Source organism: Lissotriton helveticus, chromosome 6 (assembly GCF_964261635.1).
Source record: "Lissotriton helveticus chromosome 6, aLisHel1.1, whole genome shotgun sequence".
Taxonomy (NCBI): domain Eukaryota; kingdom Metazoa; phylum Chordata; class Amphibia; order Caudata; family Salamandridae; genus Lissotriton; species Lissotriton helveticus.
Window position 1 is genome coordinate 136,680,503 of NC_136067.1, and position 27,687 is coordinate 136,708,189.

The window sequence follows — 27,687 nt, forward strand, 5'->3', positions numbered from 1 at the left end:
TATAGTAGCTGGGCTGAGAGCGATCCCCTTTTTAAAAATAGGCACTATGATCGAGGTCGACTACGATTCAGGAATAGGAGCAGTGGCAAGGCTGTTAAAGACATTTAGTAGTAAGGGCACCCAGATTGTCGGGTTATATTGTACAAGATCTATAGGCACTCCGTCAGGACCAGGTGCTTTGCCCCTCCCCTACCTCCTCCAGGGTCAATTGAGTCAAGCTAAAATCAGGATCCAGCAAAGTATCTATGATAGGGTTAACCTGGGCATAAATTTGAGAAAAATGATTCTCCCAGTCCTGGCTGGAATATGGCAATCAATCTTGGGTCTGTGCAATTACGTTGTTTTGCACTTTTTACTGAGGCCCAAAGGAAATGGCTATTCTTCCCATTTGTGGCTATAATAAGTGATTCCCATTGTTGTGTCACTAATTCAGTTTTTTTGATGCGTAGTGCCCACATGTATTGTTTGCGAGCTTCAACTACAGCTGTAGGATTCTTTGGTATGGTCTTAAGGGTACATCGCAAATGGCTATTAGCACGGGAAAATCCTGGTTGAACAACCGTGGTCTACTTATAGGTTTGAAATTTGGTACCTTAACCCCTTTTTTTATAGCATCATAGAGATGTACAAAAGAGACGACTGCAGTGTTGGCAGCATCAGACTCGAAGAGACATGCCTGTACTAAAGGGTCATTTTCAATATTTATCTTCTGGAATAGGCGTTTGGGTGCTACGGATCTCCATTTCAACCTAAGGCCATCTGTGGAGGGATCAAGATGGCTTGCCCCAATCTCCTTGTGTTACTTTGGCCTGGGGGCCAGTGCTAGATGTGCTTCAATAGGGTTATGATCACTAAAACTAGAGGGGGTCACATTACCATATGATAAAAAATCTATAAGAAAAGAAGATATAAAAATATAGTCAATGGTTGAACTGTAACCTCGTCCTTTAAAAGTGTGGGAATATCAGTCTCAGTGCATGTGACTTCCATGACATTGACTAAATTGTGAGTGGCCATGCGGGAAATCAGCTTGCGTCCCCTGCAATCAAGAGTGTTGTAAGTGGCAGTGTCCTTTGTAGAATTGGAATGCAAGGTTCTTATATGTGGATTATATGTGGATGCCTAATGGAGTCTTATATTAAAGTCACCTCCCATGCATATTCCCGTTGATTGCCCACTATTTAAAATAAAAGAAGTAATGTGATGATCAGATAACAAGCTCACTCATATCAAACTCATACATACAAATCACTACACAACTTACCACCCACCTAACTCAACAGCCGCATACACTTCCACCAACACTCCAGGCACCTCTGCTCAGTCAGATTCTGCACATCATGTCCCCAGCATACACAAAAATAGGACAGAAGCTAGTGCCTTCTCCTTCATCTCCCCCAAAGCATAGAACAACCTTCCACAGCACATCAGAGGCTCCTCATCGCTTCTTGAGTTCTGCAAGAAGCTGAGGACTTGACTTTTCTTAATACATTTCCTGGAAGACAACTGCCTGACCACCTGTGAAGCACCTGAATACCCTCATGGGTGATTATGGTACTATATAAATATGAATAACATAAGATAACTTCAGCCGGAGTCTGTACCACTCTACATAAGGGTCAACTGTGCACACAGTTAAAGGTAGCTTGACCTTGTGCTGTTTATGGGTACCAGAACTCTGAATAGAGTGAAAAGTCTTCTGAATTTGCTTAAGCCCCTTTGATTATTGGCGTAAAACGTGCTTGAATATAATCACTTCGGCTTTAGCTTTCAGTCTCTTTGTAGAAAAAAAAGGTAAACTTCCACAGAGTAGTTGGCAAACTTGCTTCATGACTTTATTTGCATGCAAATCTTGCTGCTTGACAACTGTCCGATTACAAGTATCAACTGGTTTATCACACAAACAGTTTAGGCGCTATAATCAGCGGATTAGTAGAATGGAGCACTTGGAGTGAGGTATTGGTGTGTGCACTCAATTGTGCAGTGAAATTTAGCACACATTCTAATGGGTTTTTTCTCTCTTGTCAGATGGGCAACCTCCAATTGGAGGTGCTCGATTCCAGATTGAAAGCAGGTACCCCAATTCCGCTTGCCTGGTCCGATCATATGGCCGTCCCTTTGGAGTTAAAATATCAACAGACTCCCCCTCCCCTTTTGGATGCTAGGAAATGGGAACTTAGAAGGAACCTTAAAGCGATTACTAACAAAGTACTTTCCCCATTTATGTATAAACTAAGTTCCACTGAAATGCAGGTTGTTGACTCTGCTGCTCTTGAATTTTCAAGGACCATCTCTGGGACTTTGGACATCCTGGCCCCCACTAAACAGCATTATTATGCTAGAAAAAGCCCTTCGGCCCCCTGGATTTTGGATAGACTTAGGCTGCTGAGGCAGGGATGCCGAAAACAGGAGAGGCTTTGGCGGGTTCGACTCGATCCTTCGGAGAAGGAACAACACAAACTTCTCCTAAAAGAATATAAACTAGCTATTATGGAGGAAAAGAGGGCCCAGTTTGCTAACTTGACTGCTTCCCTTAACTCCCCCAGAGACCTTTTTAAGATTATAGATTCTCTCTCCTCCCCTCAGGCAGTCATCTCAATAGTGGAAACCCAGGAGTTGTGTGATAAAATTTCGATCTTTTTCCATTCTAAAATTGTGGATATCTATGACACCCTTAAATCCCTTAACCTTGAGTTGGGATTTCCTTGCACCTCCGCCCTTCCTACAGTGGGGTGTCTGTCGGAAGGACCGCCTACTAGCCTCCTGCATTTCCCTCTCCTCACCCCGGAACGGATCAATCAGCTTCTCGATAACACTAAATCTGGCTCCCCTTTAGACCCATGTCCGCTCAAGGTGTTGAAGGCCTGGAGGGAAGTGGTTATTCCTCCCCTTATGGAGGTTATGAATACTGCAATCACAGAGGGAATCTTCCCTCTCTCATGGTAGATGGCGGTCCTCAAACCCCTCCTAAAGAAGTACACTCTGGATCCAGGGGTTTTGAAAAACTTCCGGCCGATTTCACTTTTACCTGCTCCTGCAAAAATATTGGAATCACATCTTAACCGTCATCTCAGTACCTTTCTTGATGAATCCATCCTCCTAGACACGTCACAACATAGCTTTAGGAGATCTCACAGTACGGAATCTGCCCTTACTGTGGTCAAAGACAATAACAACATCCGCTCTAAGGTCGATAAGGGCTATACTACCCTCTTGGTCCTGCTTTACCTTACGGTGGCCTTTGATACCCAGTCTCCCTCTATCCTGGTTACTCGTCTCAGGGAAATAGAGGTCCGGGGTCCAGCTTTGAGCCTTTTGGCCTCCTTTCTCAACCAAAGAGAACAAAGGGTGAAGTTGGGCGAGTTTCTTTCTCCCCCGAAACCTGTGCAGTGTGGGGTTCCCCAGGGCTCCTCACTAAGCCCCACATTGTTTAACATCTATGTGGCCCCACTTGCCAGGGTAGTCAGATATTTTGGGCTCGAGGTGTTGTCGTATGCCGACGACACCCAAATTATGGTCTCTCTCACACAGCCTGTGAGGGATTCAGCCCTGAACTTCAGGAACTGTATGGAGGCGGTATCACAATGGATGATCCAGAACTTCCTGAAGTTAAATGAGGAGAAGACGGAGGTCTTGATCTTTGGGGGCAATCAGGACATCTGGTCAAATGACTTGTGGCCAGCCTCACTTGGGGACTGTCCCCCTCCTTGTCAATTTGCCAGGAACCATGGGGTGCTCAGAGATATCTCGCTTCTTTTGACCGTCAGGTCAGCAGGACTGTTTCCACCTGCTGCGGTATCATCAGGGTCCTGGGAAAGATCGCTCACTATCTTTCCCCCGATGCTCGGAAGCAAGCCACTATGGCATTAGTTTCCTCAAGACTGGACTACTGCAACGCCCTTTATGTGGGTATTAATAAAAGTCTTATCCATCGTTTGCAGATAGTTCAGAATGCGGCAGCAAAGATGGTCCTTAATCTCCCCAGGCTCTCCTCGGCCTCGCTGGCCAGAAGAAACCTGCATTGGTTGCCCATCCAGTCCAGGATCTCTTTTAAGATCCTTCGTATTGCTTATGGGGCTCTTTACGGCACCGGTTCAGAGGGTATTAGGTCCCTCATTCACTCCTACTCCCCCAGTAGAGCTCTTCGCTCATCCAATAAAAATCTTCTCGTGGTTCCTAGATTTATAAAAGCGACATGGGGAGGTAGAGCTTTCTCCACGTTGGCACCCAGGCTATGGAACTCGCTTCCCCCTAAACTTGCAGGGCAAAATCTCCCTTGCGCTGTTTCGTAAAGCATTAAAAACTTGTTTTTTTACTGAGGCATATCCGTAATGTTACTCATGGAGAATTACAGATTGGATGACCTGGTTGGCGCCTTGATGCCCTTCGGCTAAGTTGCGCGGTATAAGATTCCCGTCATTCATTCATTCAGGTGATGGAGGAGAGGCGATTAACTCCATGCGCTTTTTGGGGCAGCTGAGGCGGCGAAAGCAGGAAGCATGTAAGTTTGGGGTTTATTAGGATTGTTTCCTCTCGAGCGTTGATTGTTGGCAAGGGCGCGGTGTCAGAGGGAGGACCTTTATAAGGTTTCTACATAAAAGGGCCACCAAGATTAGTCTCGCGGGAGGCCACTCCCAACCACTACACTATGAGCTTTCTAGATTGTCTCACAAAGTCCTAATAATATACACATTGTGCTAAAGCCACACTCACGCTGACTGATAAAAGCTACAAGTGTGTTTCAGGGCACAGAGCCTGGTGTGTGCATTCATACTTTCACTCTGTGTCTAGTATCTCTAGGTTAAGTGTAAATGCAGTATAAACATACTCCCCGCAGACTGTGTGCCATTCCCTGCATCTCCATATGCGTACACAAGGAGTCCATGACATGTGTGGATGCGTGTTGCATGGTATGTATTTTCTTGCTGGAAGTGCGTTTTACATGTTTTCCACTCACTATGGTGACATCTGTGTTTGCTCTTGACAGTTCCCCCTAAAACAATGGCCATCTTGGCAATTGACCCTGCCGTTTGAGTGGAAACCATCTGTGAAACTTCCTTTTGGGCCTGGGAGAGGGCTCATTTTTTGCCAGATTCCAAGATCATTCCACTGATCCAAATCCCTTCAAGTCAATTAGGTAATGTAATGTTCCTTGCTTTCACTTGGAATCTAGTATCTTGTGAGCTTCATACTCCATCTCTGCCTCTATCTCTAAGGAAGCCGGAGGGATAACCACAACAACAACTGGGTGACAGGGTTTCAGGAGCGAGCCGTGAAGCACAGGATGTATTCAAAGGATAGATGGTAATTGTAAAGATACTGCTACTCGGTTTACTAAATTTCTTATTTCATAAGGTCAGTTATGCTTTGGTTTTAGTTTCCTATTTCCATTCAGACCTTAATGCTTTGTAGAGAGCCATACCTTGTCTCCTGCATTGTAACTGGGTTCTTGTGTTCTCTCTCTGCCGGCATAGTGCTTGTTTAGTAATTTTGCTGTCTCTAAGTGTTTCTTGACTTGATGGAATACAGTGTGTAACCTATGGTGATGTTCCTGCACCAAGGAATTTTAAGGAGGTAACTGGCCACTCAAAGGGTGGGATACTGGGATGGTAACCATACGTGACATAAAATGGAGAATAGCCCAAAGCCCAGTGTTCGAAGTTGTTATGCACAAACTCAGCCTCCTTCTATTGCAGGGCCAAAATTTGTAAATATTTCTTTAATGTTTGATTGAGGCCTACTGTCTCCCCATCTGCTTTAGGGTGGTAGCTTCGCTGATAGTCTTGCATCAATTTTCATAGTGGCTCATAATTCACACCAGAAGTGGGCTGTACACTGGGTTACAATATCGTTGATGAGGATGCCAGGTTTCCAATGCTCCGTTAGGATGTGCTCTGTAAATATTGTTGCTAGGGACACTGATGTGGGTAACTTTGGTAGGGCTATAAACCACCCTACCATCTCTATACCAACTAGAATCATTGTTTTGCTCCTACTTTTGGCCATTACTAGTATAAAATCCATTGAGATTGTGTGCCATGGACTTGGTGGTATTGGCATTGTCTGCAGTTTTCCTACAGCCTTAGTGTGCTCTGCCTTTCCTTGAGCACAAACTACACATGTAGGTATGTACTCTTTTCCATCACTCACTATGGTAGGCCACCAAAAATATAATTGTACTGCAACTTTAGTTTTGTGAATTTCGGTATGCCCAGCTAGATCTGCATTGTGCATCCAGTCCAATACTTGGTGCTGAAGAGAGGAAGTCGGGACAAACAAGGGACCTTGATGAAATAGTAAACCATCCTGCTTTTCTCTGTCTGTTTTGTCTTGCGGTCAATCAATTTTGTTCGGTTTTTGTAAGTGCTGCCTTATGTCTGGTAAGAAATCTGCAGCTTGTGGTATTAAGTCTATGAGTCAATGAGCTGCATAGTTTGTATGTCAATTGGGAGTTAGAATAAGTGGCAGTTCTTGCACTGGTAATGATCTACTCTTAGATCCTGAGATCTTGATAAAGCACAGCGATATTTAATGCCAAAGTTAAAATCTGAAAGGAACAGCAGCAACCTAAGAAGCCTTGGGGGAGAGCTCCTGCAAATGTAAGAATTATACATTTCTATAGTCAGAGTAAATTTCTACTATGTGCCGGGCTACCATCAAATATTGTCACCATTGTTTGAATGCTCTTTTGACTGCAAGCAATTCTTTGTCTGTAATTCTGTAATTTAGCTCACATGGAGAAAATGTATGGGAATAGTAGGCAACCGGATGCATCTGGCCTGTGTCTCAATGTCTCTGGAAAAGGGCCCCCCATTGCGTAGTAGAAGCGTCAGCTTTGATTTGCAATGGTAGATTTATATCAGGGTGCCATACAATTTGAGCTTGTGTAAATTGATGCTTCAACTGTTGGAATGCAATCTCGGCTTCCTTAGTCATACAAAAGGTGACCTCTTTTCATAACAAACAAGTAATGGGTTGTACTATTGCTGAGACGTTTTTAGTATAGAAATTTGCAAACCCCAAAAAACTCTATACTTATTTTATATTGGTGGGAGATTGCCATTGTGTTATAGCAGACACCCTTCGTTCGTCCAGCGGACACCCTTCGTTCGTCCATTTGAATGCTTTCTGGATTAATCATATAGCCTAAGAATTTGATTTCAGAAACGTAAAACTTACATTTCTCTAGTATGGCAAATAGTTTGCATTTTTGTGGTCTCTCTAAAACTGCTTTAACATGTTTAACATGCTGGTGTTCTGATTCTGAATAGATTATGATATTGTCTACATAAACCATACAAAAAAGCATCTAAGTGACCTCCTAGGGAATCATCCATGAAATATTGAAATGCAGCTGGGGTGTTGCAGAGTCTGAAGGGCATGACCTGATATTTGAACAGACTCATCACCCTGTTAGGCTCGCACAAGATGATGGGCACCTCGGAGATCCAATTTAGTAGAGATGGATGCCCCCTTGAGCTGATCTAACAGAAGTGGTATTAATGGAAGGGGGTATTCATATCTCTTCATTATATGATTGATCGCCCGGTAATCAATACAGACGCATTACTTGCTTAATTTCCAAAGAACAAAGAACAGTGGTGAGGACAATGGTGACAAGAATGAACAAATAACATTGGATGTCAATTCTTTATGTAGGTATTCTTGTAAAGGTTTTGTTTCGGGTTCAATTAAGGCTTATGCCTGCTACAGGTTATGGCAGCCACCGGGTCAGAGCCTATACCGCAATTCTACTCCCTATGTGGGGTTAAAGTACAAGCCTTTACCGTGTCAAAATTATACTCCCATAAGACAGTGACATTGCTGAAGTGCCTTGCCCGGCAATGTAGCATGCAAAAGCCAGACTGCAAATGTACAGTCTGAGCCCCCACAGAACCTCGGGATCATGCAGGTTAGCCACAGCATTCCTAGAGTGATTTTAAAATTGGGAGCATCAAAGAGGTCAAACTGTATTGTTTTTTGTTTTTTTTACAGAGTTTTATATAGCACAAACTTGACCCGAATTGGGTACAAGAGCACTTTACATAGTACCAGTTGCATTACATGAGGACACATTGATTTTTGTTAGGCACTGGGAGATTAAGTGATTTGCCCAGAATCACAGGATGTTCAGCGTCATTGCCAAGACTCAAACCCAGTTCCCCAGATCCGAGGTCGACCGCCCTAGCCGTTAGGCCAACTCTTCTCCCCAATGATCAGGTCCCAAACTCATTAGTAGAGAACAGGAATGGTAATGAACAGGCCGGAAGTACATATAACTATTAACCATCCCTCGGAGTGGGATTTTTCCTATTTCTCCTCTATGAGCATATGATCCAACTGAATGGTCAGATCAATTAATTCTTCTTACTTTATGGGATGATTGACAACTGGGGTGAACACATCCTTAAGTTAGCCTCTGATAAAATAAGGAGGATCTCTTCTCTAATGGCCAGTCTGTTTCCACCACTAACTGACTAAAGGTAGGCATATATGTGAGCAAATCCTGCCACCCTTGTTTCAAAGTTTTCTATTCTCGTTCTAATGACAAACTGTGAATTTTTTGGTCAAACAACTATCTCATATCTGAGCAAAAATCCGTAAAGTTACACAAAAGAGGATCTCTTTTTTTCTGTGATCGGAATTTACCACCTATCTGCATTATCCCATAGGTAAGAAAATGGAGTTTGCACTGATCGATAAATACAGCATACTTTTTAGAATCCCATGAAGAACCCTCTTCTAGCAGGTTGTGGAATCTGAGGTGGTTGGACTATGTGAAAAGTACTAGTGGGCATTGCCTGGAACCAGTCTAAATGGTACCGCTGTAGAAGATGTTGTGGCAGTCTGATAAGAAGATATTCCTGAACTAAGCACTGATGGAGGCAATGTCCAAGGCTTTAACCCAGGGGTTTCCTTACGACCACCATCAGTTTTCCCTTTGGGAGCCATCCCGATACCTCTCTATGAATAGCACCCATCTCATTTTATAAGTCCTGGCTCTTTGGCCTAGAAGCCTGCACATCTTGCGGTAAGCTAGTTATAGTTTCCAATATTGTCGTCAGGATGTGGTTGGTATCCATCGTTCAGGACGGTAGTGATTATGGGTTAGGCAATCTGTCAGATCATAGAACATAACTGAGGTGTAGGATACACTAATCTGGATAACTAGCCCAGTGGGAGCGATGATTGCAGAATGCCTGACAACACCCTCTGAAGCTCAAAGGGTGACCGTTAATAACTAGTCCCATTCAGCACCCCAAAGAGAATGAAGGAATGGGACAAAATAATAAAACCTGGCTGTTTGATGTTCCAGAGCATTCTCATGGAACACACAGGGCTCTTCACTCAGGACACTTTCCGTTGCAGTGTGGCTCCCTCCATATGTTCATGCAACCTGTTTATGGGTGCCAGGATGCTAAATAGAAAGCCAACCCTTCAAACTTTGCAAGAGCCCCTTTGATTATTGGGGTAAGATGTTCTTGAACATAATTTCTTCTGCTTTAGAATTCAGTCTTTTTGTAGTTAAATAAGTAAATTTGCACGGAGTAATTAGCCAATCTTGCTCCTTGACTATTTGAATGAAAAATGTTCAGCTTGCAAATTGTCTGATTACAAGTATCAACTGGTTTGTCACTCAAACAGTTTAGGCTTTGTAATTAGCAAGCCAGTATAATAACGCTCTTAGAGTTAGGTGTTGGCCCGTGAACTCAATCACGTGGTGAACTTTAGCACACTTTCTTATTGTTTCTTTTTCTTTCTCTGTTCAGGTGATGGAAGAGAGGCGAGCCACTCCATGCACTGTTTGGGGTGGCTGAAACAGCGGACTCCAGTAAGCAGCTCAGTTTGGGGTTCATTAGGACTGTTCCGATTGCCTAGCAAGGGTACGATGTCAGGGGGAAGCCCTTATAGGGTTTCCACCTAAAATGCAGCTGAGATTTCATTAAGTCTTGCAGGAGGCCATGCCCGACTGCCACAAATTGAACTGCCTAGATTGCCTCACATTGCCCTAATAACATACCGATCATGATAAAGCCACACCCATAGCTGCTAGTTGGTTTCATGGCCCAGATCCCGGTGTGTGCATTTATAATTTCACTATGTGTCTTGTGTCTCTAGGTTAAGTGTAAATGCAGCTATCTTCTACCTATTAAAAACACACTCTCCAGTGTCATCATGCCTTTCCCTGCATCTCCATAGACGTACACCGGTAGTCCACAACATGAAGGTTAGGTGTGGCGCAGCAGCCAAAGTGGCTGCCTCCGGTGCGCAAAGCTCATGGTTTGAACCCCAGAGGCAGGTCAACTCAGCATCATGTGACTCTGAGCAATATCTCACTTAATCTCCCTGAAGGCCCCCAGCACCTTGAGACCTTTAGGGGTGATTAGTTTGCACTTTACAAATACCGGATTGATCGATTGATTAATGTGTGTATGACATCCATGTGTGGCCGTGACAGGTGTAGTGAATATCCACTGCTCATCTATTAACTACTTCATCATCTCTCTGTGACTCATGACTGGCTAGACCACCACTCCTTTAAAATGAGCTAATCCAATACTCTGGCCTCAAGAGGGATTCTGGTGTATTGTTCCCTGAGACCTAGGAAAAATGTCAGTGATTCCGTCTTGGAACTGGTCTCACCCTTTGTCCTAGAATTTACTGCTTTTTTGGTCCTTCAAGACCTGAACTCCAATCTGAAAAATGCCTTGGATGCTGACTCTGTCAAAGTCCTAGATTATTTAATAGTACTGGGGGATCTCCCAATATGTGGTTGACTAAAACACTATTGTAAACAACTTGAGGGGACCTGGCGCAATTCTCATAACTTTCAGGATAAATCCATCTTCAAATCTACACTGCGTACCTATTTCAATTTCTAACTGTAAAATTTGTAGAGCGCATGGCGGTGACCAGGAGGCATCCCAACACTCGACCAGAGGCAGCACCACAAAAGCAGAAATAGCACCTGAATACTGAATTATATAAAAAGCCGGGTTTTAATCACTTTCAGAAAATAAAGCTCATCCTCTGTAGCCCAAATGGCCAGTGGGATGGAATTCCAGAGCTTTGCTACATTAAACCTAAACGACCACCACCTCTTCTAGCTCTTTTAAAAGTTGGGGTGGAGGCCAGGTAAAAACTTGAAGATTGAAATTATCTGGTGGGGGAGTAATGAGTGGCCAGCTGTCATAAAATGGATGGGCCTAGACATTTTAAAGCACGGTGGACAATACACAATGATTTAAATTCCACTCTTTGAGCTGTCGGCAGCCAGTGAAGCTCTCTCAATCCCTGTCTAACGGACAGTGACCCGGGGATTCCTAGCAATAAGCGTCCAATCACATTTTTTGCAGTATGCAATTTCTGGGTACTCCTTTAGAAGATCCCAAATGCAAGGAGTTGCTATAGTCCAGCCAGGAGGCGACAGGTGTCTGAACCATCACTCATCTAGAAGCCCGAGGCAGCAAGGGAAAAATCTTGCGTAACATCTGCAACATTCAAAAACAGCTAGACGTAGGTGTGGGGGCCTGGACTTCCATGGTCAGGGTATCTGCCAACCACATCTTCAGGCTCTTTACAACAGCCTTAGGGATTGGTCGGGAGCTAAGTCCAGTGGGTCAACCTAAGCCTTTTTGGACAAAAAAGTTATTCTCTGGAATCATTAGTTCCGTCTTAGCTCCATAGAGCTTCAAACATGATTTGTACATCCAACTAGCTACTTGGGCCATTCAGGGCCCTGTATTGGATGTTAAGGATCAGAACCTATAGCAAAGGATATCACCAACTGGGTGTCTACAATGGGGGGCTACAATGTATGCCAAGGATTGAAGGTATGTATTGAACAACATGAGGCTATGTGTGGAATCCAGTGGGACCCCCACAAGACATGGGCAGCATTTCTGAGGAACAACACCTATCAAAGGCCTGGAATGTTTGTTTCTTTCAAAAGGCTTCACGCACTCCCTGACTTTCCCTGCAACTCTAGCCCTGCCAACTCTATCCAAAAGTATAGAGCGGTGGTACATTTTGACAGGAGGGGTCAAGATTAGGCTTCTTTATATCAGCACTAATCATTGCATGAGGCAGTGTAATCAGTTCCAAAAGAGAGGGGAAAATAGTTTCTGTCTCAAGAGCAAGGATTCTCAGAGGTACTAGGTCAAGAGGGGATCCAGATTTAAGTTTCTCGAACAGGACTGAGATTTCCTCCAACAAAAGGGGGGGAAATTGGATGGGATAGGTGTGCATCTATTCTCCCTGGTCATTGGTGAGATGAGGGTATTACTTTTTTTGGGCTCTTGAAATGATTGATAGATATTCAGGGATTTAGAGATGCAAACAGTACTATCGGATAGGTATTTAGATTACAGGTGGTCTATTGGAAGACAGTAACAGTAACTGTATGTAGTTTTCATTGATTTGCATTTGGCTTTTGACCTAGTTCCCAGAGCTACTCTCTGGCAGATGCTTGCCGAGATGGGGTGCCTAGTTACCTGATAGATATGCTGGTTAGACTGCATAATAAAATCTACACCAGGGTCAGGTGTGGAAATGCAGGAGAACTGACAGACAGATTCCCAGTTACCCGAGGAGTAAGACAGGGGTGTGTATTCACCCTTATATTCTTTACTTTATATATAAACTGCCCTGAACATTTCCTGGGACTATGTAAAAACGTTGCACCCAAATTAGCAAACATGAACGTTCTGTCCCTCATTTTTGCAGATGATACTCTCCTTCTTTCAAAATCCCTTATGGGGTTGCAAAATCTGCGAGAGCACTTTGAGTGACTCTGTAAACTAAAGGGTCTAGAAATTAATTAGAGCAAGACCAAGTATATGGGTTTGAAGCCAGGGTGCTTTAGAAGGGCAAGTCCAACTTTATCTGGCGCTCCCCTTGAGCCATGCATACATTTCCATATCTAGGTCTAAACCTCATGGAACAAATGAAATGGCAAACACACATTGTGCAGAATAGGTTAAAGATGGAACAAAGCACAGGCAGAATCATTAAGAAACTGATGGGAATCCAGTTTCACCCATCCCAGCCAGCTCTGCCAATATACAAGCTACAGGCCTTAGGTATTGCCACATATGGTGCGGAGCTGTGGGGGCATATGACTACACCAACACTTGTGTCAGTAGAAAACAGGTTTATGTGACAGTTGGTCGGAGTGATTGTAAGTACTCCCTGGCTATCTCTTAGGCTAGATTGCGGGCCTAGATCAATTAGTGCCAGTGTAGGATTACATACCCTGCTTTACTGGAGAAGAATCTGGGCAACTCCAGAGTTGGAATCTTACAAGCAAGGGCTTGAGGAGGTAATTTTCCTCCCCGGTTCTAGTGGTATCTCATGGTTAAAATACATGAAGGATTTTTTGCAAGAGATCAGACTGACTGGTTTGTGGACAGCACTAGGCCTAGACAGCACCAGGGGTGATAGGGTCTGCTTCTAAAGCTGATATGAAAACCACTTACTGGCTACAGAGGAACTACGTTTTAGAATTGCAGGTGAGCCTTGGCGTCTAGACACACTTCTGGGCAAGTTCTCCTATGAGAAGGAGGATTTCCTCGACTAGATTCAACCACCACTTGCCAAACGTCATTGCCTGCAGTTCGGATATTGATCTCTGCCTCTTTACGAGTTCACAGCTAAATGGTCACATGCACCGAGTGACAACAATAGAAGGTGTCGGGTTTGCCCGACCATGCTCTGTTTTTTTGCCCAATCTACAGGCCAACTAGGAGACAATGGTTAAACCTGATGTGCAAGATCTTGGGGGTCAGGGATTATAAAGTGGTTCTCATAATTTTGAAATCTAACAGAAGCAAACAACTGGTGTATTCTCTTACCCATTACCTGCTGGGACCGTGGAGATTGAGTACAAGGCACGTGATAACTAAGACATCTAAGGAAAAGGGACCCACATGTAGAGCTCTCTACATTCACCACACAAACAACTAAAAACCATAATACATTCTTTGTATTACATTTTAGGGAATAATGTCCTGGTTTTATGTTTCATTGTTTTAACCTAAGATTCCAAGAGCTGAGATTTTCTACTATGTATTGCCCTTGAATAATAACAGAACCAATGTGGGCATGGCCTTGTAAATGTATATAACTTGATTATAAATGTCTAAGGGCATCTTCTTTGCTTGATTTTAATATGTATGCAAATGTTTAGAATGTATCTGTTTTAAGTTCTTTTATGACACTGGTTCTGACATAAAGATTTTTTTAATGAAATGAGTTAGATTCTAATAAATCAGATAGTCATCTATTAACATGTGTTTTTGCCACCTTACTTGGACCTGAAAGCATGCAGATAGAGCAGAAGTTTTCTAGACAGAAGAAGTCAAGATTAGGCTTCTTTAAATCAGCTCTAATCATTGCATGTTTCCATGAGGAGGGAACTATGCCTGTTTCCATGGACAGATTAAACAATTGCAATAGAGAGAGAGGAAAATGGTTTCCGTCTCATGAGCGAGGATACTGTGCTTGTGTGGACTGTGAATTCCTCCAGCAAAAGAAGGGGAGGGGGTGGGATTAGAAAGGATAGGTGTGCATCCATTCTTCCTGGCCATCGGTGAGATGGAGCTATCACTTTTATTGGTCTCCTGAAATGTTTAGTAGTTATTTTGAATTTTTATTATTAAAACAGTTAGCCAATGCATTGCACCTATTCCTGGAAGCTTCAACCACGAGGGCATTCATGGTAGGGTCCAACAAGGACTTCATAATTCTGAAAATCTCTCTAGGAAAATTTACAGCTAGGGGTGGGCTTCAGAGAATGTTCCTAGGGAAGGATGGGAGGAAAGGAACCTACCATTGTAATGATAATGGGAGTTAAAAGGGAGGCAAGGAGGAAATGAAAATTCTGCTTACTTTGGTTCACATCCACTTTAACAAGATTATCACCACTCCATAGTTGACCATTGTCAATTTGATCTACATTTTTGTTGACTTTCGTCACCTGATTTGTCGGATAAAACTTGCTGTGATCTATTTTCTCTTTTGTCGGTATTTTGAGTAATACAGAGTCACCAATTTTCCATTTAAGTTCCTTGGCACCATGTTTTGTGTCATACCAATTCTTGTACTGGAGCTGATGTTTTTGTACTCTTCTACCAGTATCATGTGTATTAGTTGAAACTGGTTTTCCCCTGCCCAACTATAGTGGGTTTATTTGTGTGCTTGGCTCCCTTGCTCTGATGCAAAGAAAAGAGTTACCCAGTCACTAGGTTAGGTGAAGTCTGATAAGACCAAATGCAATCTCATAATGATTTGTCAATGCCTTGTCCATTTACATTAGCAAGTTGAATGTGTTCTTTAATCATACAATTCATCCTTTCAATTAAGCCATTAGCTTTTGGGCAGTACAGAGCAGTTTGTTCCTGTTTGATGCCCAGTTCTTGAATAAATTCTTTAATTTCGAATGATGTAAACTGGACACCATTGTCCGTAATCAATGTTTCAGGAACCCCTTCATTGCTGAATAACTCTCTCAGAAATTCAATGAGAATGCTTGTGGTAGTGCGTGATACAAACTTATACTTTATCCAATGGGATGCGTAGTCAGTAAGTACAATCATAAATGTCGTTTGAACACCCATATACTCCATGGGACCAATTATGTCCATGGTCAATTTGCTCCATGATACACTTGGTACATCTATAGGGGATAAAGGCACTTTACATATGATTTTAGTTTTATCACTCCTTGCACAGCTGAGGCAACCTTTGTGCTCAACCAAAGAATCCATATTAGGAAACCAACAATGATTCCTTACTCTACTCTTTGTGATACTCCTCCCAATGTGCCCTTCGAGTGCTAAATCAATAACAACAGGTGGCACAATTCTTTAATTATGACATATTAATTCATGCCTTACTTCCCAGAAACCCTTCAATTCTTCAGCTACTTCTTTGTATTTTTCTGGCCAACCATTGATAATCAAGTTGTTGAGCATATTCCAATTGTTATCTTTGCATACGCTTTCTTTCCATTCATTCTCTGTAATGCCTGGCAACTGCACTGCTAAAATAGGAACATCCAGTGGCTCATCCAGAACATCAGTATCTAAGGGTGCTTGAGAAAGAAAACTGCAATTATATTTTCCTCACCCGGTAGATACTCTATTTTGAAACAACAACCTTCGAATCCCAATATCTATTTGGATATGCGAGGAGAACCACAGTGTGTTTTTCTGACAGAGAACATGGATTTGAGAGGTTTATGGTCAGTATGAATGATGAATTTTATGCTCCAAAGATTAAACATGAAATGGTGACCAGCCCAGAAACAGGCGAGGCCCTCCCTTTCAATTAACGAATAGTTACGTTCAGCTCTGGTTAAAAAGCGTGAGGCGAAAGCTATGATAGTCTAACCATTTTCCCCTTTTTGGGACAATGTGTCACCCAAAGCATTTTTAGAAGCGTCAGTTGTAAGAAATATTTTTTTCATAGGATCAAATGAACCTAGTGCCGGTGAATGTACAATTTCTTCTTTCAACTTGTTTACAATAACACTATGTTCTGTCTGCCACACAAACTCCTTGTTCTTTCTCAAGAGATCATGGAGACACTCCCACTTTTCAGAGAAATTTTTAACATATTTTGCAATGTATTCAACTAAACAAAAAGGATTTCAATTCTTCTTTGTTCTTTGGGTAAGGCGCACCCTTTACTGCTTGAATCAAATTATATCTGGGCCTGAGTTCTTCCTGCGATAAGGTGTGCCCAAGGTAATCTACAAAAATGACTCTAATTTTTCACTTGTTTTGTTTGACAGTCAAACCAGACTCCATCAGTTTTTCAACATTATTCTGAAAATGTGATCATGTTCCTCTACTGATGACCTATAAACTAATATATTGTCTTGGAAACAAAAGGTTTCTTCTATGCCACTTAAAATGTTATGCATTATTTTTTTTTAAACTGCTGCAGCAGAAGCAAGGTCAAAAGGCATCCTTGTGAACTTGTATGCCCAAAAGGAGTGGTAAACGTAGTGAATGGTCTAGACTCAGGATGGAGATCCGCCTGATGTTTAGCCATGGATAAGTCAATTACAGAAAAAACCTTAGCATCACCCATCGTACTTAACATCTCATTTATATGAGGTGAGAGGAAATCTCTCCACCCATATATTGCCAGATAGGCTGCGCAAAACCACACACAAACAGATTCCCTCCTCTCTGGCCTAGCAGCCAAAACAATGGGGGCCAACCATTCAGACGCCTCTATGGGTTGTATGCCACTCAAATCACACAATTTGTTCAATTCCTTAGGGGAACTGGATGAAGTTTGTGTTCAATTGGTTTGTCACCCTGTCATACTTTTATTTTGTGTTGAATATCTTTCAACAATCCAAGCTTATTGGAGAATATTTCAGGGTATTCTTCACAAATGTCATTTGCCCCACTAACACGCTCAACAAGAAGGACTTGAATACATACTTACGTAACTGGTCTCCGTCACTACAAATAACTTTTATTTGATTATTATTGCCATCTCTGCAGACCTAAGCAGAGTGCCCTCTTCTATTGCACTTTTTACACGTTACATTGCGAGCAGTACAATGAACAGTGTTCGCTAGATGTTTACTGCTGCCACACCTGAAACACTTCAACTTACTACTTTACTTAGTAGACTTGGCAATGCTTACTTCCCTGGGTTTGACTTTAAGCACTCCACTCTCAGTAGGATTGTCCTGTGCACTAGTGGGGCTCTGAATGCTTACAACTACCTCATTAGGCATTTCCTTCTCCCCGATGCACTTGACTGGTGCTCGATGGATTGTGCTATGCTAATCGCCTCCCTTAATGTTGGATGTTTCGCCAATAGTTTCTCTTGTATGCAACTAATATTTGTGCATCTAACCAATTGATCCCTCACCAAAGAGTCATTAAGGTCACCAAAATCGCACAGTTTAGGTATTCCCCTTGAGCTGCAACGTAATTTGTCACTGACTCCTGTTTGCCTTGGATACGACTGAAAAACGTATCTCGTTCTGAAACTCCATTTACTTTGCCACCAAAATGCATTTCAAGAGGGTAACACTGTAAACATCATGTTCCTCATCATCTTCTAACTCTAGCTCTGGTAATGTCTTGTACATTTTCCTGACTTGAATACCTAGATTATGCAGTGATATATGTTGTTTACAAATAGCAGAAAATCTTTCACCACCCATGGCAGCGAGGTTTGACTTAAACAACTTTATCCAGGCCTTCCAATGGATTTCTGGTTTCCCAATCTCATTAAGGAACGAAGGTGGTTGACTCATAGCAGGCCCAGCCATTGTAAATAAATGAACTAATGCAGAGCTGTAAGACTGTGGAATAAATAATTATAAAGGAAACAATAACTGAGAACAATACACAACACCCTCCTGAAAAGAGTTAAATATTTCACAGAACTACACAGAGCTGAAGATAAATATACAAGAATGAACAATAATGCTGAAGACTATGTAGCAATAGTACTGACACACATTGAAGATGTGAGTGCCACCATGACAAAAACATCGGCACACACAATAGAGGTGAGTGTGTAACCGTAAAATATCCATAATGCTTAAGACTATGTAGCAATAGCACTGACCCTCATTGAAGGTGTGCGTGTCACCATGAGAAAAGTATCGGCACACATAATAGAGGTGAGTGTGTCACAGTGAAATATATTTTCCAGGGAACATGTGTAAAATGCTGTCACTAACAAAGTTGTGCGTGTCACTGTGTCAAGAGAATGTGCACACACAATCAAAGTTAGACAAGTCTCTTTTCTAGGGAGCTGGTGTGTACATCACATTGAATACAATTTTGAAAACGACTAATCATACCTGAATAATGCCCAACGTGTATTATACACCCTCCTGCAGGAACACTTTAGAAATGCGTAGCAACTGAATGAGTGTTGCAGGAGATGAAAACTGTGTACGCAGCACAAGACGAGAGTAGAGTGCCAATACCTGCCGTTACCTAAAACCGCTCTCCATGGTCCGCAGGACTCCAAATGGAATAGCGTAGATTTCCTGGTTATGTTCCTCCCACACGACGTGAAAACTTTCTCAGTGATCCGCCGAAGTCAGATATCCCGGGCGAGACAGGCAACAAGGCTCTGTATCTGGGTGTACTTTCAGGTGGGAGGCGTTCCTCCCACCTCAAAGAAGACAACGGCTGTCGGCATGCAGGGAGATCGTCGTTGGGTCCAGTTTCTCAGGAAACGCACTTGCCATGGGGAAAAGGCACGCAAGGACGAAACATGAAGAGAAAGAGAAAGCACTGAGAGGGGAGATGCTTGTATGGTCCCCTACACCAAAATCGTCTCCAGTATTGTAAATTAAAGAAATCCAGACAAAGAGATGAGTTAATATAGAGCGTCTTTATTGCCAGACATCCGCTCTCCTCCAAGAATCAACTGTCAATCTGAACATAGTGCCCACACCGCCAGTGCTCGCCCCGCATTACACATTATCCACTTACATACCAAAGGAAACTCATGAGACATATTTGTGGGGAAAGCAGTGCTGCAGGTTTATTTCGTACAACACAGGTAGCAGTTAGGTGGGTCATCTTACAGGCGATCCAATGCGGCAGCCCCTCGCTGACCCGCATGCCTAAGGAGCCATCTTGCACGGCGAGACGATGCTCTGACGGTGCAGTAAATTACCATTTCGTTGTACTCCCGCCCCCCCTGTCGGGGCGGAGCAATGAGGCACACCCCCGGTCGGTTCAGGCCCCCCGACCGCCCGAAGGACTAACGGGGCGCCGACGCTGTTTCCTGGAACCCCCTCGGCTCCAGGTGCTTGGCTCAGGCACCCTACTGTGCCAGGCAGAGGTATCTAGACTGTATCCTTCTGCCGCAGAGGTACCCTTACTGTCCATCTGCTTCCAGATCGCCCTGTACTCCCCACAGCTCTGGAGGAGGCCCCCGTCGATGACAGAGCCCCCCACCCACCTAACTACTTTCGGTTGCTGTTTAGTGCTCCTTTATCGTATTACCCTTCCGTTTTCTCCTTGTATTGGTACTTGACTGTTCGCATGGTGCGCCACACTGAAACTACATGCACTCCATTATGCTACTGGCCTATTGACCCTCCAGCCGGATTGCTTTGCCTGGCTCCGTTGACCCACCCAATCTAAAAGTGGAATGGTGGTCAAAAGCCCATGGCTTCAACTACTAACCCGAGCGACTGCCAGTGGTTAGACAAATTGCAGCGTTCCTCCTATCCCCACTGCGTATTAGAGTGGTTCTACCTACATTCCTTCGCCTGCCCAAATTAATAGGGGTACTGTCGACTCCAGGGGTTCATAAGCATTTACCATTGCCCCAGATCCATTTAACCCTCAATTTCGCTTTCTGGTTCTTCTCAGAAGTTGTGTCTTTGCTCGCCTGAAGTCTGATTACTTAAATCGTCCTCATTCTGTCTTGGAAGGAGGGTACTGAAATTAACATATTTGTTCACTTATCCTTGTTCCGCTGAATAGGCCCGTTAATTGGGTAGGACAGGGGACCGCAAAGACATCTGGAATCTTACAAGCCTCGCTTATATATAGATTGACAAGCCCCAAATAGTGCTAATAAATCGTTATTTGGGTGAGTAGGGACCGACAAGATATCTGGTAATCTTACAGTGCCTGAACTTGTATATAGCATGAACAAGTCACAGGGAAGCCTCACTTAAGTCCCTGTGGAGCATTTGCCATTTTATTGCCGCATTATCCCTGTACCTGGGTTTGGTGCTCTTTCGTAACGCGCACAATTATCCTTGTAACACACTGTTTGCTACTTCTCACATGTTGTTGCGCTCTCCAATTGCTGTTTAAACCGTCGGGATACCAATATCCTTGGTAAGCTGTGCGCGACATAATGGCACAGATAACCAAGACTTTTCTTTGTGTAAGTGTGGTTGCCTCGGACAATTTCATATTTTACGCACTTCCTGACCGTTTCATTCCATAAACTACACCCTGCCTCAGGTATTGCTGAACCCTTGCCAAAATAGGCGGATAGATACCCGCCTCCCGTGCTTATCTGTTCATGGCCCCGCCGCATGCATTAATGTTTATCCAACCCACATTGCTTTTTGGGACTGGTAGTTTTCTTATTGACTTTCTGCCTTTTGTGCTTAAAGTTCCTACCCGAATATTAAGAGGGTTGCACCGCTGTTCAGCAACATTTATAGGTGGACATTTAATGAGTTTATCAGACTCCAAATTAATTCGAGGTGTAGACCTATCATTTGCGGGTGTATCGAGCATCATTGCATGTGCCCGAGTCTATTCAATAAAGTCAAGGCATGACTCTCCTATGTCCCTAAAACTTTATTGAGTCCATCCAGCACTCTGGTAATTTTATTATTTCTTCTTAGTTACTCCTTTCGTTGTTGTGCAACACTAACCAAGTGTTTAGTCTGAAAACACTTTCCTAAATGTGAGAAATTGGGAGTCAGCGGACCATCCCGCTGTCTGAGTGGTAATGTATAGCACACTTTCACTGGGAACCCACTTGGTTCTCTTCTGATAAATTCATAAACAACAATAGTCCATTCACTGTTTAATCTTGTTTCAAGACTTTCATGTTTATTGATTTTGTTTCATCTTTTTAATTACTGCGAATCCTTTTATATCCATGACATTTCAAATGAACATTTCCCATGTACCCAATGCATTTCGGGTCTATGGTGACCCTTCTTCCGGGGTCTCTGTCAGAAAAATCAAGAAAAATGCAATTAGCCTCATAGCCATCTCTCTATATAAACAACTAGTACATTGGTTAACATTCTGTGTTTATATACAATCAAACGAGTTGTATAACAATACATCCATAACCCAATTGGAAAACTAAAAAACTCAGAAATCCATATCCCAACTGAAAAAAGTCACCCCCTACCATGTTCATTTCCACCCGAAAATGACCTACATTTGAAAAAGTTGCTAGCGCAAATGAGCGAAAGTACTCTTTACGCGCTTACAAACAGTGCGTCCTGTCTAATGCAATTAAAATCAACTTAAGCAAAAGAACCCAAAGCTTCTCGAGCTAAACAAACGCCCTGCTTTCTACGCTCGCGCTTACTCACTAGGAAATGCAGACGTCCTCAGTTTCGATAATGTCGACCAATCCGCTGCTTCCTCACATTTGGAATGAGGCTATATGGTGCTCTAAGCACTGTGATTGGCTAAACATGCGATCACATGACCGCAACCACGGACTTGTCTTTAAGCCCTCATTTGTACTTAATAAAATTCAAATAAATGTGAGTAGCTGGTACACAAGATATCGCGCTGATACAGAGCGTAAATGCCATTAATGTTAGATGATAAACTAAAAAATTCGTGACATGTCTGAAAAAATTCGCATATCAAAAAACACTGTTGAATATTAATCATAGTTATGTTTCCAACACTAAATTCATACTGCTATTAATCTGCACGAATAAGAAAGCAATAAAACAACAAATAATAAACAGTTGCACAAAAATCCTGTCGGCCATCTTGGATAGGGGAGTTTTCACACTTCATGTTATGCAAGGAAATATTGACAGCTCTCCCAAAATCAGTTTATAAAAAGCAGGATAATTCTATCCTGTCATTCAGTCCATTAGGTTGTAGACTTCCCATCTTCTTTATCCAGAAATATTCCGATCTAAGTCTTTGTTTGTGTGAGTCTCTCTCTGGATGATATTTTATGACTTCCAGTATGGTGAAACGTAATTGTGCAACATTATGTCCTGCTTCCAGCCAGTGTGCACTCACTGTAGATTTCAAATTTTTCAACCGAATGTTGCTCTTATGTTCTGTTATTCTGATTTTTATTTTTCGCTCAGTTTGATCTATGTATAATTTTCCACATGGGCACTTGATGCCGTAAATTACGTTTTTAGTATCACAGGTTCCTGAATGTAACAAAGTCACCTTTTTGCCAGTCATTGGATGTGTGAACATCTGCCCCACCATCACGTTGTTACAATGGACGCAATTTTCGCATCTCTGCATACCCTTGTAATTAGTTACATCCGGTTTAATTTTCTTTTTCAAAAGTTCTTTCAAATTTTTTGACCTGTTGTATGCGAACGTAATCCGATCAGCGACCAATGGTTCTAGATCAGGTTCTTGTGCAATGAGTGCCCAATGTTTCCTCATAATGTTGGCTATCTTCACTGATTGAATCGAATGTTTCAGAACACACACTGTCATTTTGGTTACATTTCTTTCTTTAGTCACAAGTAAAGACTCTCTCTTCATGTTCAAGACTTTAGTTTTGGATTCTTCCAATAATGGTTCCGGGTACCCTCTTTGTAGGTACTTTTGGATCTGTTTGTCAATAGTGGAGAGTAAAACTTGTGGATCAGAGGTGATTCTTTTTTGACGGATGAATTGGGACACTGGAAGATGTTTCTTTAAGGAGTGATGGTGAAAACTCTGATAGTGTAAACCACTGTTTCTATCCGTTGGTTTAGTGTACACACTGGTTCTTATACTGTTCTGTTCAAGATGAATTTTCACATCTAAGAAAGCCAATTCTTTCTGGTCCATTTGGTAGGTAAATTTAATGCGATCATGAACTGCATTGAGTCTTTGAATATTATTGATTAATTCTTCCTGTTTACCCTTCCAGATGAGGAAGATGTCATCAATATATCTTTTGAAGACCATTAGCCCAGTTGTCCAATTCACGTTGTGAATTATATTGTCATGCTCAAATTTTGCCATGAAGGTGTTTGCGTAGGACGGTGCCCCCGCAAACCCCATGGAGGTCCCACTGCACTGTTCATAAAAATTGTCTTCCCAGTTAAAGTAACTGTGTAATAGAGCAAACTGCAATAGTTCCAGCATAAATGTTTTTTCTCCACCACTTATTTCATTGTTCAGTAAACACCATTCCATCGCTTCAATTCCCTCACTGTGTGGGATTGAAGTGTACAAAGCGGTCACGTCAATAGAGCATAACCAAATTTCTTCGTCAGTAGGAATATTAACTGTGGATAACATGTTAAGAAATGCAGTGGTGTCCTTTATGTGTGTGCTCCATTTCTGAACCAAAGGTTGTAGGAACCAATCTAGGTATTGACCCAGTGGTTCCGATAATGATCCACATGCTGAGACAATTGGTCTGAAAGGTGGTCTCTTGGGGTCCTTGTGTATCTTAGGGAGCATGTAAAATTGAGGTCTCCTGGGATGTTTGGGGTTTAAAAATTGATATGTCTTCAAGGTGATCCATTTCATCTCTAAAGCTTTATCCAGAATTGTTTTGAGTGTCATTCCAAAGCTTTCTGTTGGATCTTGGTCCAACTTATGGTATATGTTTTCATCCTGTAGATGATCCAGTACACTCTCTTTGTAATAGGTAGTATTCATCACTACTATTGCGCCCCCTTTATCTGCCTTTATTATGGTGATGTCGTTGGCCTCTCTCAAAGTTTGTAAAACTTGCCAGTCTTTTCTGGAAAAATTATTAGTGGTACCACTAGAGTATTTGATTTTCTGAATTTCAGATGTTATAATTCGTTCATATGCATCAATGGTTTTATGTGAAGTAGGAGCACAAAATGTGCTTTTAGGTCTGAATTCTTTCAGATCCATCTCTGGTCTTTCACTCGGTGGTAAGTTGTTGAAGAAGTTCTTTAATCTCAAATTCCTTAGAAATTTATAAATTGATATTTCTGTTTCCTGGGCATTAGATTTATAACTTGGAACATACGTTAAGCCTTTGTTCAACACTTTAGTTTGAGCCTCCGTCAATTGTTTATCCGATATATTGATGACTAAGTCAATTTCGGTTTCTTTGGTCTTAATTCTCTCTCCGCTATCGTTTCTTTTACTTGCGTTTTTTCTTTTTCTTTTTCCCCTCCTGGTTTTGAGGGCTCTGTAATTATTATGCTTGTCGATGGGGCATTGTTTGCTGCTGGGCTGGTGTCTAAAAAAGAAACCTTACTTTGTTGATCTTTACGTTTATCCTTTGGTATAGGTCTCCTGTTTTGTGCTGTATCAGAGTCAGATACCACACTTTCTTGTGAAGAACTAACGTTAGTCTGCGGTTGTTGCCAATTCCTTTGATTGTAAACTTCTGCCCAACTGTACACCTCTTCAAGTTTATAATCAATTGTGTCTCTCCGGTATTTTTTGATCTTTCTATCTTCAATCTCTTTAGCGTATCTTTCCAGCTTTTTGTTAACTTCTTCAAGTGTAGCTGATAGGTCTTCAAATTGATTCAACTCGCTTTTTATATTATCAAGTTCCACTTCCATTGTTTTCAGTTCTTTTGACAACTCTTCCACGATCAGCAAAATCAGGTCCAAACTACATTTGTTCAAGATTTGGTACCACTTTATTAGGAAAGCCTTATTATTCCTGCACAACATGGGTTTCAGGGCTATTCTTAAACCCCTCGGGATTCGTTGGTTCCTATGATAATGTATTAGAGTTGTCGCGTGCAATCTCTGATTTATTTCTCGTTTGCTTGCATATTCCAATTGTTTTAACAGTTGGTTTACTGTACTTGGCTGCGGGCTGAAGGCTCTAGTTTCCTTGATCAAACTATAAATTCCTTCCGCTTCCTCTGCGGTGTATGCTAAAGTTTCTGCCTTGTTAGATGTGATCTGCGCTATTTCTTCTAAATTCATTTTCGTGGTGCTTAGATGGAGAGTAGACTGTGAATTTTGACTAAAACTTTATTGAGTCCATCCAGCACTCTGGTAATTTTATTATTTCTTCTTAGTTACTCCTTTCGTTGTTGTGCAACACTAACCAAGTGTTTAGTCTGAAAACACTTTCCTAAATGTGAGAAATTGGGAGTCAGCGGACCATCCCGCTGTCTGAGTGGTAATGTATAGCACACTTTCACTGGGAACCCACTTGGTTCTCTTCTGATAAATTCATAAACAACAATAGTCCATTCACTGTTTAATCTTGTTTCAAGACTTTCATGTTTATTGATTTTGTTTCATCTTTTTAATTACTGCGAATCCTTTTATATCCATGACATTTCAAATGAACATTTCCCATGTACCCAATGCATTTCGGGTCTATGGTGACCCTTCTTCCGGGGTCTCTGTCAGAAAAATCAAGAAAAATGCAATCAGCCTCATAGCCATCTCTCTATATAAACAACTAGTACATTGGTTAACATTCTGTGTTTATATACAATCAAACGAGTTGTATAACAATACATCCATAACCCAATTGGAAAACTAAAAAACTCAGAAATCCATATCCCAACTGAAAAAAGTCACCCCCTACCATGTTCATTTCCACCCGAAAATGACCTACATTTGAAAAAGTTGCTAGCGCAAATGAGCGAAAGTACTCTTTACGCGCTTACAAACAGTGCGTCCTGTCTAATGCAATTAAAATCAACTTAAGCAAAAGAACCCAAAGCTTCTCGAGCTAAACAAACGCCCTGCTTTCTACGCTCGCGCTTACTCACTAGGAAATGCAGACGTCCTCAGTTTCGATAATGTCGACCAATCCGCTGCTTCCTCACATTTGGAATGAGGCTATATGGTGCTCTAAGCACTGTGATTGGCTAAACATGCGATCACATGACCGCAACCACGGACTTGTCTTTAAGCCCTCATTTGTACTTAATAAAATTCAAATAAATGTGAGTAGCTGGTACACAAGATATCGCGCTGATACAGAGCGTAAATGCCATTAATGTTAGATGATAAACTAAAAAATTCGTGACATGTCTGAAAAAATTCGCATATCAAAAAACACTGTTGAATATTAATCATAGTTATGTTTCCAACACTGAATTCATACTGCTATTAATCTGCACGAATAAGAAAGCAATAAAACAACAAATAATAAACAGTTGCACAAAAATCCTGTCGGCCATCTTGGATAGGGGAGTTTAAACAGTGAATGGACTATTGTTGTTTATGAATTTATCAGAAGAGAACCAAGTGGGTTCCCAGTGAAAGTGTGCTATACATTACCACTCAGACAGCGGGATGGTCCGCTGACTCCCAATTTCTCTCCTATGTCCCTGCCATTTGCTGCAGTATTATCCTTGTGCAAACATGCGTGACATTATAAACAATGATGCCAGTCCCTTTACTGAGGGGATTACTCAAGGCCCTCAAAATACCCGTTTTGTAAATTATGTTTACTTGGGGGTACTCACAATTCCGAATTTTAATTGAGAGTGCACGTTTTTAGCGAAAACGGGAAGGGAACGTTACAGTTCGCTTATATGTTGGTCAGGAGTTTTACCGCTGTGTCACCCGGATATGTTAATTTTGTGTTTATTTTGAACAAATGAGAGGACAAAAGTGTTTGCCCTTTCGCTGTCCCAGTGCGCCTAGAACCGGATATGTTAATTTTGTGTTTATTTTGAACAAATGAGAGGACAAAAGTGTTTGCCCTTTCTCTGTCCCAGTGCGCCTAGAACCCCTCCTCCCCAGAAACTGCGAAGATAATCCTGCGCCCGACCAGCTAACGCGACGTAGTACACAATGGGCATGCATCGCAGAGCCCGACGGTGGGTATGACTCGTAACATTCTGGTCCCAAAACATGGCAGCGCCCTGCCGTTATTGCATGCCACGGAGCAACCTGCGGGGCGGGTGCTGGGGCATCTAGCTCCCGTGAACAGAGAAAACACATGATCAACGTGTAGCCTGGGCGGTCGAAAAATGCGACACCCAAGCCAGGTCTACCACCAACAATGTTCTACTCCT